Source organism: Phoca vitulina, unplaced genomic scaffold, assembly GCF_004348235.1.
Source record: "Phoca vitulina isolate PV1807 unplaced genomic scaffold, GSC_HSeal_1.0 scaffold64, whole genome shotgun sequence".
Classification (NCBI taxonomy): Eukaryota; Metazoa; Chordata; class Mammalia; order Carnivora; family Phocidae; genus Phoca; species Phoca vitulina.
The window spans coordinates 6487479-6502226 of NW_022589767.1; the positions used below are offsets into that span (position 1 = coordinate 6487479).

Consider the following 14748-nt stretch of genomic DNA (forward strand, 5'->3'; position numbering starts at 1 on the left):
ATATAGTGAAAAAAGCTTTGTGACTAATAGAACTGAATATTCAAATATTATCTTCTCCAACAGATAAGATTTACTGAAAGAAATCATATCTCAGTTTTGCCAGCTCAAACCTTTTAGAATCCTCCTTAATATAGAATAAATTTGATACTTTTCTATTACATATAAAGCTTAAAATTTGAAGTCTCTCAGGACAAGCAATTTACAGAGGAAACTTCTCCCTTTAGTGTAGCTTTCTAATATTAGACCCATATTCCAATAAAGAAAAGTAAGTGAGGACATAAGAAACATGTGTGGACTGGTTTTTGTTTGCTCTCTAGTACATGAAGTCCTTTAGATATAGTCTCTGATTCAATGCCTCCAATTCTATGAAATAGATATTGTTATTTTTATTTTCAAGATGTGACAGCTGCAACAAAGAAAGGTAACGTGCAGCTAGTAAGTGTGAAGCTCTAATTTGAAAAGAGGTGTGTCTAAATTTTTCCACCCACGAAGCATTAAATGTGAAAGTAACAGAGACAAATAGAAGGTGGAAAGTTTCAAAGAACACAAAGAGAATGAGGGCCTCAAAACAGCTTCATTATCTTCACAACCCTCTGGTGAGGTAGGGCTCTAGATCCCAGAAATCCAATGATCATTTGTTTATTTTTTCATTTTTTTTCTTTCAGTTTTTATATATATGGTCCATTTTACTTAGAAGCATCCATTGGGAATGAAGTAAGAGAAGTGGAGTGGAGAAGAAAGAGAAAAACAGAAACACACGGAGAGGAGAGGGAGTGTGTGTGTGCTTTGGGTATATTTGGTGGAGTTTATATAACTACAATATTTACTGTCACCCCAATAAACACCAAAAATTAAGTAGTCCTTCTCAGGGACTTTGCATCCTGTAACTAGATGAGCTCCAATAGGTTGACACAGGAAGGCAATATAGAAAACATTTCAGGCTGAGGTAAGGATTATTGACTTTATTTTAAGTGATGGCTAATTTACATTTTGCTTCTATGAAACCTTTTGTGATCTACACAAGGAAAAAACAATAAAGAGAAGAAAAGAGGACATAAAGAAAATGGACAAAAGGGGAAAAAAAGAATAGGAAATTATAGGAAAAAAGAAAGGAAACCAAAAGTAGACAAAACTTACAATCCCAAGGCATTTTTATGTCACTAGTATGTCATGGACAAAGAGCAAACTTCTCCCTTTCACTCTGTTTTATATGAAATTTTCTAGCTGAAACTACTGAGTTATTTGTGATAATGGATGATGAAGAGTTTGCCTCATCAGAGCATAATTAAATCAGTCTCCAAAATAACATAAAAGAAACAGGAGATAACATTATAAAGTTGGAATTCATGTTTTGAGAGTGAAAAAGACATTTTGGATGAAATCAGAAAGGTTAGTCAGGGCTGGGGACTTCTGTAATATTTAGAACTTCAGGGAGATTAGCAAAGGTAGGTGGATTTGTAACATATTTGACTCTGTGACATGCTACATACATTCTTCTATTTCAGAACTTACTTGCCAACTCATTTAAGAAATTTTAGTAAAGATATGAATTGCTCTTCAGTGTTCTGTAGACTCCAAATTGATGACTCTTTTGAATGTAACTTGGTGCTGAAATGAACCTCAAGACGGCTCACCCCCTACCCCAGCGGCAGAGATGTTACCGCAGTTTTATGTGTTTCCACTGACTGAATTCTTTGATACCAGGTGTCAGATGTCATGGTGCCTCTTTTCTCAGTCCTTCCTCTTCTATACCGTGGGTGACACAATTCCTTCTTGCAGGCTCAGGTGTATCCACGGGTAGCCCCAACCATGACCTCAGTCAGTAGGGATTTAAGAGACTGCCAAGGGTTTCTTATTACCATGTAGGAAAACCACACATGCATGGAATCTGTTCTTTATCTAAAATTTGCAGTTGCTTATGTAACTCACTATGTCCTCCTTCTTGTGCAGCTAATGACCTTTATGTCAAGGTGCTCCTCTAAGGAACTGGTGAAACTGTTAGGTCCTAGTATGTGTGAAACCATAAACTAGAAAACATATATACAATAGCTACCACAAAAACACTTTTTGCAAATAGTACATACATAAGATTTTAATTAAAACCTAGTGGATGTATAGATTAAATGAGTTCTAGGGCATCTGTTCTATTTTTAATTCCAAGCTCTCAATTTTTAAAGAAATATATATTCCACTAATAATAAAACCACTCTTATTTCAAGACTACAGTTAAATTATTGGTTGATACAGTTTATTTTGTGGCAACCACACTAGGTGTTCATCTCTTTTATGGTTGTGTTCAGTGAGTACTTTTATAAAAAAGTATTTCACTTGATCTAAGAGTCTTATAACTTTAATTTTACTATATAAGTATTTGGTCCTTGTTTCAGTTTGAAAAGGTGAAAGAACATTGTTTGGTGCCTAGGAAGGGAAAAGTTTTACTTTAAATACCAGGGAATTATTCTTCCCAAGCTGAGACAGCCACCCATGTACCCATAGCTTGTCATCCTCACTTGTCATAGCAGTGGGTCTTTTCTCTTATGTGCTTCCTAATTTCCATATAAGACCCGTATATCATGGGATGATTCTAGTAGCAGCAGCTAACACATTCTGCACGCTTCCTGGTAACTCAACAGTAGCAAAGAAGGAACCTAGAATTCTTTGTTTGGCTTTCTGTATGGATATATCCAAAATGAAACTATCTTTTCAAGGAGCTTCCTTGCAAACACCATCATCACCTTTAACTACATATAATACAATTATCTGTTCCCCAGTATAGCATTATACAACTACAGAGTGAGGAAGAAAGGATTTTATCAATGTTTAAAACTGCTGAAAAACAGCTGATTCTGGTACCCCAACTAAAGCCAAGAATAAAGAATATGACAACCAAAATATTAAAATTCCTTACTCTCATAGGGCCGGTTATGTCATTCAAAACATACTCTCATTACTGCCCTCCTTAGTGCCCAGAACTCCTGTGAGATATAGGAAAAAAATCTCATAAAATGGTGACTTTTCCAATGTGAAAAACTTCTAAAGACCAGCTGTCCAATATTGTGCTTTTAGTTAATAATACTGTACCGTACACTTAAAAATTTTTTTTAAAAGATTGGGGCACCTGGGTGGCTCAGTTTGTTAAGCATCCCACTCTTGATTTCAGCACAGGTCATGATCTCAGGGTTGTGAGATTGAGCCCAGTATGGGGTTCCACACTGGACATGGAGCTGGCTTAAGGTTTTCTCTCTTCTCCCTCTGCCCCTACCCACCCCCCACTTGCCACACACACATTCTCTGTCAACAACAACAACAACAAAAAACAAAACTAAAAATGCTTAAAATGTATTAAACGTGCTTAAATGTACAGTTGCAAAGGTAAGAAAGTGTCATGTGGAAAATTATGTTCATACAAAGGTAGCTTCCAAGTACAAGTATGCTACCAGACAAACTACTCCAGAGATTAGGGAACAGAAAGGCTCACAGAACAAATTGAATGACTTGAGTTAATTTAGGACACACAGCACAAAGCAAAGTGAAAGAGATGGGTGCTTAACTGGCCAAGGATATAATGCAATTAAATTGAAAGGATACTACCTGATTCTTGGGGTTTGCAGTGTTTGTGGTATGATGATGGTATGAACACGAGGACAAAAACTGAGGTTTGAATGTTCCTTGCAAGGGCAGAGGACTCATGGGGCCATGACAGCAGTCATCAAATGTTGGCTGAATTAAGACAGCAAGAATACTGAATGTCTCATGTATATTTAGTAGGTCATGAATATTTAGTGCCCCTGGTGCCTCATGTATATTTAGTGCCTTGTGAATATTAGTTAGGTATTTCTGCTTTCTCCCATCCCTTTCTATATTCACAGATATATGATCCACTTTATCTTTCTAACATGCACCACAGTTTAACACGTAGGCAATTCTCTTCATTTTCCTTTCTTCCGTAACAGAATAAATTTTCTCAAATATAGAAAAAGGAATTTTGCCATATGAAAAAATCTCCTAAGAACCAAATGCAGAAGATGCTGAAAAACCAAAGAAATAATGGATAAGCAAAGGTACTATCATACCTTCGACAGTACTGGAGATGGTAGAAGTTGAAAGAATTTCCTAGAAAGTAATTTGGCAAGAGGTATCAAAAATCTTAAAACATTACAATTATTTGACATTTTTCCTATTCTAGAATGTTATTTATATAAGAATCCTATGAAAAAATATGTGTATAACACATATAGCAGCAGTATATATTATAACAAAATTGAAAAAACATAAATATATAACCACAGAACATTCATTAAATAAGTGTCATACCTATAAAATAAAATGACCAAAAGAAGGTGATTATATGAAAAAAGTATTGTCACATTCATGGTTAAAATCATGAATTAAAATTTTATAATTCACTTTGTGGCATTTTTTTAAATGTATAAAACTGAAATAAATAATATTTATGCTAAGTATGCACATCTATAAAATTAGCAATATATATTAATCGAATAACTAGCTGAATACTTTAAAATTTCCTACTGGTCCCATTAAATAAAAACAGTTTGTAAAATGAACCTTGAAATACTTTCCTGGCAAAAAGATATAAATATTATTTCAAAAGATTGAATTTTATGTGTGTACCTCTTCGTGTCTTGAAGAAATTAAAGAAGTATAAATTCCCTATGTATTATTTCTCTTTCCTTCCAATTTCATTAGAAATTTAAAAATAAGAAAAAAAGAAATTTAAAACCTCCAAGTAGTGCATTTAGTCCTTAAAATATGCCAGTGAAATAAAAAGTACCCCAGAGGGAGTAAGAGCTCTTACCAAAAAGTCAGCTTGGATGAGGCATTGAAGTAAATGTGATCTTTATTTTTTTTAATCTTTATATTTTTAAAAATTAGAAGCACAATGAATAAAATGCTGCCCATAATTCAGACCCAGGTCAGAACAATGGGTCTATCAAAACAATGGGTCTTATGGAAAAAAAGAAAACACTTTCTTCATAGTTTTAAGTATATATCCACTCAAAAACATATTCTTGAAATTTCAAAAACATTTTGCATAAATTTACCTTTTGTAATCAAGTGGAATATAGCTATGTATAATGGACAAGAAAATCAGAATTTATTTCTCCTTTTCACATAAAGACATAACTGAAATAATTTAAACATTAAAAGAAAACATGGTAGAAATGTAAACTACCTTACATTATGATATAGTTTTTTTTTTGTCTCCCAGTGTCTTTTTTTAATTTTCTATTGTTATGTTAATCACCATACATTACATCATTAGTTTTAGATGTAGTGTTCCATGATTCATTGTTTGTGCATAACACCCAGTGCTCCATGCAGAACATGCCCTCTTTAATACCCATCACCAGGCTAACCCATCCTCCCACCCCCTTCCCCTCTAGAACCCTCAGTTTGTTTTTCAGAGTCCATAGTCTCATGGTTCATCTCCCCCTCCGATTTCCCCGCCTTCATTCTTCCCCTCCTGCTATCTTCTTCTTCTTTTTCTTTTCTTAACATATATTGCATTATTTGTTTATGTACTAAGTCTACACAGTGCCATGCACATAGATAGAAAAAAACAGATTTTTCATGCACGGGCTCTTAATACATATTGACAAATTAATTTCCTGTGAAGTTTAATAAATGTGTATACTACCAATAAGATACCTAGGAATAAATCTAACCCCTCAACTCTATGGTCAACTAATCTTCGACAAAGCAGGAAAGAATGTCCAATGGAAAAAAGACAGTCTCTTCAACAAATGGTGTTGGGAAAATTGGACAGCCACATGCAGAAGAAGGAAACTGGACCATTTCCTTACACCACACACAAAAATAGACTCCAAATGGTTAAAAGACCTCAATGTGAGACAGGAGTCCATCAAAATCCTAAAGGAGAACACAGGCAGCAACTTCTGCGACTTCAGCCACAGCAACTTCTTCCTAGAAACATCGCCAAAGGCAAGGGAAGCAAGGGCAAAAATGAACTATTGGGACTTCATCAAGATAAAAAGCTTTTGCACAACAAAAGAAACAGTCAACAAAACCAAAAGACAACCAACAGAATGGGAGAAGATATTTGCAAATGACATATCAGATAAAGGGCTAGTATCCAAAATCTATAAGGAACTTATCAAACTCAACACCCAAAGAACAAAGAATCTCATCAAGAAATGGGCAGAAGACATGAACAGACATTTTTCCAAAGAAGACATCCAAATGGCCAACAGACACATGAAAAAGTGCTCAACATCACTCGGCATCAGGGAAATCCAAATCAAACCTCAATGAGATACCACCTTACACGAGTCAGAATGGCTAAAATTCACAAGTCAGGAAAGGACAGATGTTGGCGGGGATGCGGAGAAAGGGGAACCCTCCTACACTGTTGGTGGGAATGCAAGCTGGTGCAACCACTCTGGAAAACAGTATGGAGGTTCCTCAAAAAGTTGAAAATAGAGCTACCATATGACCCAGCAACTGCACTACTGGGTATTTACCCCAAAGATACAAATGTAGTGATCTGAAGGGGATGTGCACCCCGATGTTTATAGCAGCAATGTCCACAATAGCCAAACTATGGAAAAAGCCAAGATGTCCATCAAGAGATGAATGGATAAAGAAGATGTGGTACATATATATACAATGGAATATTATGCAGCCATCAAAAGGAATGAGATCTTGCCATTTGCAACGACGTGGGTGGAACTAGATAGAGGGTATTATGCTGAGCGAAATAAGTCAATCAGAGAAAGACATGTATCATATGATCTCACTGATATGAGGAATTCTTAATCTCAGGAAACAAACTGAGGGTTGCTGGAGTGGTAGGGGGTGGGAGGAATGGGGTGGCTGGGTGATAGACATTGGGGAGAGTATGTGCTATGGTGAGCACTGTGAACCTGTACCTCTGAAACAAATAATACATTATATGTTAAAAAAAAAAAGAAGAAGATAGCAGGAGCGGAAAAATGAAGGGGGGAAATCGGAGGGGAAGACAAACCATGAGAGACTATGGACCCTGAGAAAAAAACTGAGGGTTCTAGAGGGGAGGGGGGGAGGGGGATGGGTTAGCCTGGTGATGGGTATTAAAGAGGGTATTGAATGGAGCACTGGGTGTTATACGCAAACAAAGAATCATGGAACACTACATCAAAAACTAATGATGTAATGTACGGTGATTAACATAACATAGTAAAATTTAAAAAAAAATGTGTATGCTACCAGCAAGGTGCAAAAATGCCAAGCTTGCTATCCTAGTTTTGGCACTGAATATTATTCTCATCTTAACACTTACCAATATGATAGATGAGGCCAAATCTTTCAGTATTTTTATTTTAATTTTTTGGTTTCTAGAAAGTTGAATAATTTTTGATCTGTTCATTGGTTATTTATATTTTCTTCTTTGTGGCTTTTACTCATTTTATATGGAGTAACTGCTGGTTTTAATTTCCTTTGATTTATGAGACAAGATATTGAAGATATTACACTTAATATATCCAAAGAAATATGCTCTGGAGCGTCACAAATTTCATTTAATTCATACCACAAATCAAATATTTAAATTTTTATTACATTCCTACACATCTTTAACTGAATTTCTTTTGCAGCTCTAGACTTTGTTTTTAATACATATATGAGAAAGAATACTTTTTTTTTATTTGAGAGGGAGAGGGTGGGGAGAGGGAGAGGGAGAGAGAAAGAGAGAATCTTAAGCAGCTCCATGCCCAGCAGGGAGCCCAACACAGGGCTTAATCTCACAACCCTGAGATCATGACCTGAGCCAAAATCAAGAGTTGGAGGCTTAACTGACTGAGTCACCCAGGTGCTCCAGAAAGGATACTTTCTTTCTTTTATTTTTTCAGGTTTATTTATTTTAGAGAGAGAGCATGTGTATGCGAGTGGGGAGAGGGGTAGAGGGAGAGGGAGAGAGAGAAACTTGAGCAGACTCCCCGCTGAATGTGGAGCCAGACCCAGGACTCGACCTCACGACCCTGAGACCATGACCCCAGTCGAAACCAAGAGTTGGTTGTTCAACTGACTGAGCCACTCAGGCACCCCGAAAGAATACTTTCTGATTGGCTTCTGTGCAAAGGTAGACCTATTATAATGTCTTTTGTTATATTTTTCAATATTTCTAAGGATATAGTAAACTTTAAATTAGAGGAATTTGTTACAATTACATGCTTTGATAGTTAAAGTATATTTACATGGTACTTCCTGCTCAGTGGCTACCCACCATGTTCAGCATAAATACCAAACCCCTTATCGTGATGCCTCGGCCATTTCTGACCTGTCTCCTGCTTACCATGCCAGCTTTCTTGGCCCCCCTCTTTAACATAAAGGTTCTTCAAGCTTGAGTGTGTCTAAGAAGTACTAAAAAATACATTAAAACTAATTCCTAGGATATGCCCACAGATTTTAATTTAGTAAATCCAGGGTGGGGCCCAGGACTCTGCATTTTGTTTTTATTTAATTTCCACTTAGTTAACTTGCAGAGTAATGTCAGCTTCAGGTGCACACACAGCGATTCACCACTTCCGTACACAGGATTCTGCATTTTGAATTAACTCCATCCCCTCACAGCTAAGCCCCTCCCTCCCAGGAGATTCTGCTGTAGGGAAAATAACCAGAAATCTTGGTTTATGTTGTATTAAACTCCAAATGCCTTCATCAGCATTTTTTGCCTAACTGCCTCTTATTTTTTACTCACGTTGGCAGTTAGTCTTTCAAGGAAGCAGTAAGCTGTTGAGTTTTTTTTATTATAATTCTATGCAGAAAAGCAAACTTCTGATACCAATTTGGTATCTTACACAGGTTTTTGTATTGAGAAGATAGTTCATTAACTAGAGTTACTACATTTCTCAGTCTATATTAATACATTGTTACCTTAATGTTTCCATTTCTCATGGGTTTGGTTGGTAAGCCTGAGCAAAACTTTTCTGAAATCTGAATCCTACCAGGCAAAGCAATAAAAGTGACATAATTAATATTTACAAATGAAGTGTAGCTCCTTAAATTGACTATATCTTGTGAAGTATCGCCTAGAAACAAAACAGAAAGGAAACCTCTCTCTTAAGTTTGGCTTATTTTCAACATCTGGGATGAAATAGGACCCTTCCCTCTCCACATCCAGTGGCTTTGTAACTTGTATAAAAACAATGTCATTTCTGCTTACTGCACTACTCAGCCATTTAAGACAGAATTTATGAGAATAAATTTTACCGATTGTTATTTTTCCCCTTTACAAGAGTAATCTTTCCTGTGCACTTGATTTTATTTAAATTTTACTTTTTGATCTGTGTTCATTTTCCCTCAGGTCATAAGTAACTTGACAGCCAGATGTGTGTTTGTGTGTGTGCATGCACGCGGGTGTGTGTGGTGTGTGTGGTGTGTGTGTGTGTGCTAGAGAGAGGGAGAATTTGTATGTGTGATTTATTTTTTTTAAATGCTTCCCAGTAAAATCTCTAAGATTTTGCTTTTTTCCCCCCTACATTTGACAGATATAAACATGAAGATAAGAATCATGATAGGCTGTTGAATAGTTTATCTGTTTGTAGTTTAGCTTCAAATATATGACTCTAAAATTCAGAATAGATACATCACTTGGTGTAGTTCAGATAATTGATTCATAAGTCAGCTACATCAGGCAGGTTTTGATGGTATCTTTATAAATAGGCCAGAGCTTTCAAATGCCTGATGGTATCTCTCATGTTGACATGAAAGGCATTTAGAGGTTGGAATATACTACCAGTACAACTTGTATTCTAGATACAGCTCATGAGTCCTATTAACTTCCTATCGTACAAGGAACAAAATATCACTGAAATGTAATAAATTTAATGGCGATACAAGAAATGCTTTTATAACTGTTTTAAAGGAGCAATGTGAGATAATGACTTTTATATTAGATATTTAGAAGTAAAAACACAAGCAATTTTAATGTTTAAAATAAAAACAAAAATAATAACAAAATAAAAGGATTAAAAAAGTCCAGAGACATAGCCACTGATGCATAATGCCAAGATGGTTTCTTATCCATTTGTGAATTAGATTGAGCCTGCCTTTGCAAAGTACATATATTCAGTCTGTCTTCATAATTCCAGATGCATGCACACATCTTTTATCTTAAAATTGGGTAAAGGATTAGGAGTTTTCATAGTGAGATATTTATCAAACAACTGTAAACATAAAAGATTCTGGGCTAGAAGTAGTATATGAAACATCATTTGCTAATTCTAAGCAGGTCCCCCGCACACTGTAAATTGCTTTATATTTTTCACAATTACTGGGGCTAAGCATTCTATTCCACACATCGTCTTCCCTCTGACTGCTGTCCTGTCCTGACTTCCCAGTCAGCTCTCAAATCCATACAGGATTCTTTCACTAGGCTTAAAATACTTTCTCTAGGTATTGCCCCCCCTCCCCCCGCCAAACACACACACACACACACACACACACACACACACACACACTGTACCATAAAAATAGGCACCCAACCCCTATCATCCTAGGAGATATCTATACTCCTTTGAAGGAAATTAGAATGTGTCACTTCAAAATATGCCACTTTGGCATACTAATTATTTTTAATCCAGGCACTTAAGAAACAGGTGAAAGCAGGACAGTCAGGCCTTCCTTTTTCTGTCAAAGAAGTTCCTTAGCAAATATAATCTTAAAGTCCACAGCAGGAAACACACTGGGGAGAAACCCTTCCGGTGTCCCCAATGTGCAAAGTGTTATTTTCAGAAGGAGAAACTCTTGGAGCATAAAACCCGAAATTATATGAACAGCTGGGAATAGGTCTTCACGTTCTCCGTGTTCAGGACACCCACCGCTGGAGGATGGAGCTGTAGCTGCGCCTGGCGTCCCACACGAAGAAGAAAGATGCCCTACAGGTGTTCTTCCCACACCCCGCAGTTCACGGAGGAGGACTTGCAGAGCCCCACCATCAAGCTGCCCCGAGCTGCCAAGTCCCACGTCTATCCCACTGCGCCAAGTGCTTCGTCCCAAGGGAACTGCAGCTGCACGAGGCTTTTAAGCACCATGTGGAGAAGCTGTTTGTGCGCAAGGACTGGGGGCACCAGCCTGGAACAGAAATAGCCTGCAGATGCACATGAGGGCCAAGCACAGGAATGACACGCCGTCTGCCTGTGAATTCTGCAGCCACGCCTTTACCCAGGAGGCCGATCTCAGTCTGCACCTGCACATGCACTTGGGCAAGAAGCCCTTGCAGGGCCCCCTCTGTGGCAAGACCGTCTGTGCCCAAGCCAACCCGGTCAAGTGCAACCATACCCATTCGGCTGAGAGGCCCTTCGGTGTGAGTTCTGCAAGCAGCCCTTCCCCTAAAAGGAGTCCTGCTGAAACACGTGGCCAGCGGCCACCAGGAGAGTCAGCCCCGCTTCTGCCAGCAGCCGGGTGTACACGTCAGAAGACCCAAGGCGGTGCGGAAGTTCAAGGGCGCTGAGTGTGGCTATAAGTTCACCTAGCAGGCAGGTGCCCCTGCGGAGGCGCGCGGAAATTCACGAACAGGTGGAGAACTACAGCCAGCGGCAGCACAAGCCCGAACCTAGTCACTGCAGACCCGCTAAAGATGGTGGTGGTGACACTCCAGCCGCTTGGAGAGCTGGAGCTGCACTCGGCCAAGGTCACCGTTAAGTCCCTGCCCAGGACGGCCTGGTCTCACAGTTCTCGGGTCAGAGACAATGCGATGGTGGAAAGCTTTGTGAGCCCAGGCGGCAGGGGGCCCTCACTCATCACCCCTATTATCCCTGAGGACTGTGACACGGGGCCCCTCCACCCCACCACAGCCCTCAGGGCCCCAGCCCCCAATAAACCACCTGGCTTTGGACTGGGGGGGGGGGGAGGGGAGTGTTGTTGTTGTTGTTGTTGTTGTTGTTGTTGTTGTTCCGGGAGTACTTCTCTGGTGATCTTCGCATCTTTGCTAAAAAGATCTGCTCGCAAAAATTCCATACCTAACCCTCATTTAAAATAGCCCGGAATCTTTCTCCCCCTGTCACTCCTGCAGCATACTGTCCTTTTTGGCAGACTTACTTTTCTCCGTAGTCCTTATGCATTCATCATTATCCAACATCCTGTTTAATTTACATATTTTATCATTGTGTCTTCCCACTAAAATATAAGCTTTATGAAGGTATGGAGTTTTATGTTTTGTTTGCTGCTCTATCTCCAAAGCTTAAAACAAAGCCTGGCCCGTAACAGATTATTGATCAACATTATTTTATTTGTTTTTAAAGTGAATATATGTGTAAGTTTCACACATACTAGGACCTAACAGTTCACTAGTTCCTTAGAAGAGTACCTTGACATAAAGGTCATTAGCTGCACAAGGAGGAAGACATAGTAAGTTACATAAGCAACTGCAATTTTTTTTTTAAGATTTTATTTATTTTTTGAGAGAGAGAGACAAAGAGAGAGAGAGCGCGCGCACACAAGCGGGGGAAGGGGGAGGGAGAAACAGACTTCCCCGCTGAGCCAGGAGCCCCACAGGGGACTCGATTCCAGGACCCTGGGATCAGGACCTGAGCTGAAGGCAGATGCTTAACCGACTGAGCCACCAGGTGCCCCAGCAACTGCAAATTTTAGATAAAGAACAGATGCTTGTGTGGCTCTCTCACATAGTAATACAGAACTCTTGTAGTCTCTTAAAATCTTATTTGACTGAGGTCATAGTTGGGGCTACCGTGGATATACCTGCAAGAAGGAATTGTGTCACCCACGGTATAGAAGAGGAAGGACTGAGAAAAGAGGCACCACGACATCTGACACCTGGTATCAAAGAATTCACTGTCAGTGGAAACACATACAACTGATGTAACATCTCTACTGCTGGTGATGAGCCTGCTCGAGGCCCATTTCAACCCCGAGTTACTTCAAGAGTCACCAATTTGGAATCTACAAAACACTGAAAAGCGATTTGTATCTTTACTAAAATTGCTCACGTAAGTGCCTGCAGATAATATGCGTTCAAATTTCATTCAGTGAGTGTGTTAAGGGCTCCAACCATGTGCCAGGCACTGTGGTAAGTCCTGGGGAAACGGTGGTGAACAAGATGCACAAGTAATCCACTTTCCTGGAGCTTGAAGTCATGTGACATGGGAGTATTCATCACATAAAGATTGAATATTCTTTCTGCTGTTTATAATAATTGCATATTCTTGTTATTGTTTATAAAGTTACATTTATGTTTATGAAAAAAATGGCAAAATGATTTCCAGATTGCTTGGAAAGGAGCACAAGGGAGTTTTCCAAAATGACAGAAAGGTTCTTACTCATGATTTGATGGCAGTTACACAGATGAATACATTTGTTAAAATTCATAGAACTGTGCACTTAAAATATAGGCATTTTATTATATGTACATTATCTTGATCAAAAATACAAAAGTATATACTCTTTTTTTACCAAATTATAAATATAATATATGTTCTTGTGGAAAATTGGAAGGAGGAAATCCATCTGTAAAATAGAAAATTTATACGATTAATAAGCTTTGGGATTTGATTTAGATTAAAAAATATCTATAAGATCTTAATGAGGATAAACTGTGCTGAGGTTTTTATAATTCATATATAATCAATATAATCCAAAAATTTTGACTGTAAATCAGCCCAATAAACTCTTTCAATATTTGCAAATTTAAAATAATCTTTAGGGGCGCCTGGGTAGCTGAGTCGGTTCCAAGCGTCTGCCTTCCACTCAGGTCAGGATCCCAAGGTCCTGGGATGGAGCCCCACATCAGGCTTCCTGCTCAGTGGAGAGCCTGCTTCTCCTTCTCCCTCTGCCTGCTCCCCCTGCTTGTGCTCTCTTGCACGCTCTCTCTGTCAAATAAATAAAATCTTTAAAAATAATAATAATAATCTTAATTGTCCTTTAATTACAAAAGTGATTAATGTTCATTTACAGGAAATTTGGAAAACACAAGGAGATAGTCATCCAAGAGCTAATAATCATTTGGTATACTCCTTTGCAGCCCTTTTTTTTGTGATACATTTAAACATAAATGAATTCATACTTACCTGTACTTTTGTATCCTGCTTTTATCTTTATTATCAAAACATAGGCATCTCCCCGTATAATTCAAAACCATTTGTAGAAATGATTTAACATGTGTATATAATTTTCAGTAGTATTGAGAGAGGGTATTGTGGTGGAGAGAGCTGTTTAGAGCTAGCTACATTTATTTGTGAATTCCAGCTCAGGCAATAACTGGCCTTTGACCTAGATTAATCTTTTTAATTCTGTTCAGGTGTGTAAAAGATGTAACTATCTAAGCATGTAAAATAAGATAACAATATCTTCTTTGCAGGGCACTTCATATATTCTTATAAAATATATTTAAGCCCTCTAGCACTGTTACATACCTAGCATATACTCAATAAATGATTATATAGTCCACATGTCATAACTATTTTTATATCATAACTAGCTTAAACATATTGTTAGACAATAATATTGTTTAAATTTTTCTCTGCTCTAACAAAGTCTACTTGAAATAATTTGTTTTTCTGATTAATCATAGCCTAGATTTCTACAAGTATCATGTTAGTCATTGATAATAATATCACATACATCATTCTATGCATATAATTAGACCTACCACAATTTCTTTTATATTATAGCCTTCTAGTTCCTAAATTCTTAATTTCAATTATTCTCTATTAGAGTTGAAACTTCGATAATTTTTAAGTAACACTAATTGTGTATATTTTTTCAGAGCTCTTG

The 14748-nt window shown here is 37.8% G+C and overlaps 1 pseudogene; it reads left to right on the forward strand.

Moving 5' to 3' along the window:
* LOC116624094 overlaps window positions 1-14011 on the forward strand; it is a 51150-nt pseudogene extending 37139 nt beyond the window's left edge.
* The last annotated feature ends 737 nt before the right edge of the window (window positions 14012-14748 follow it).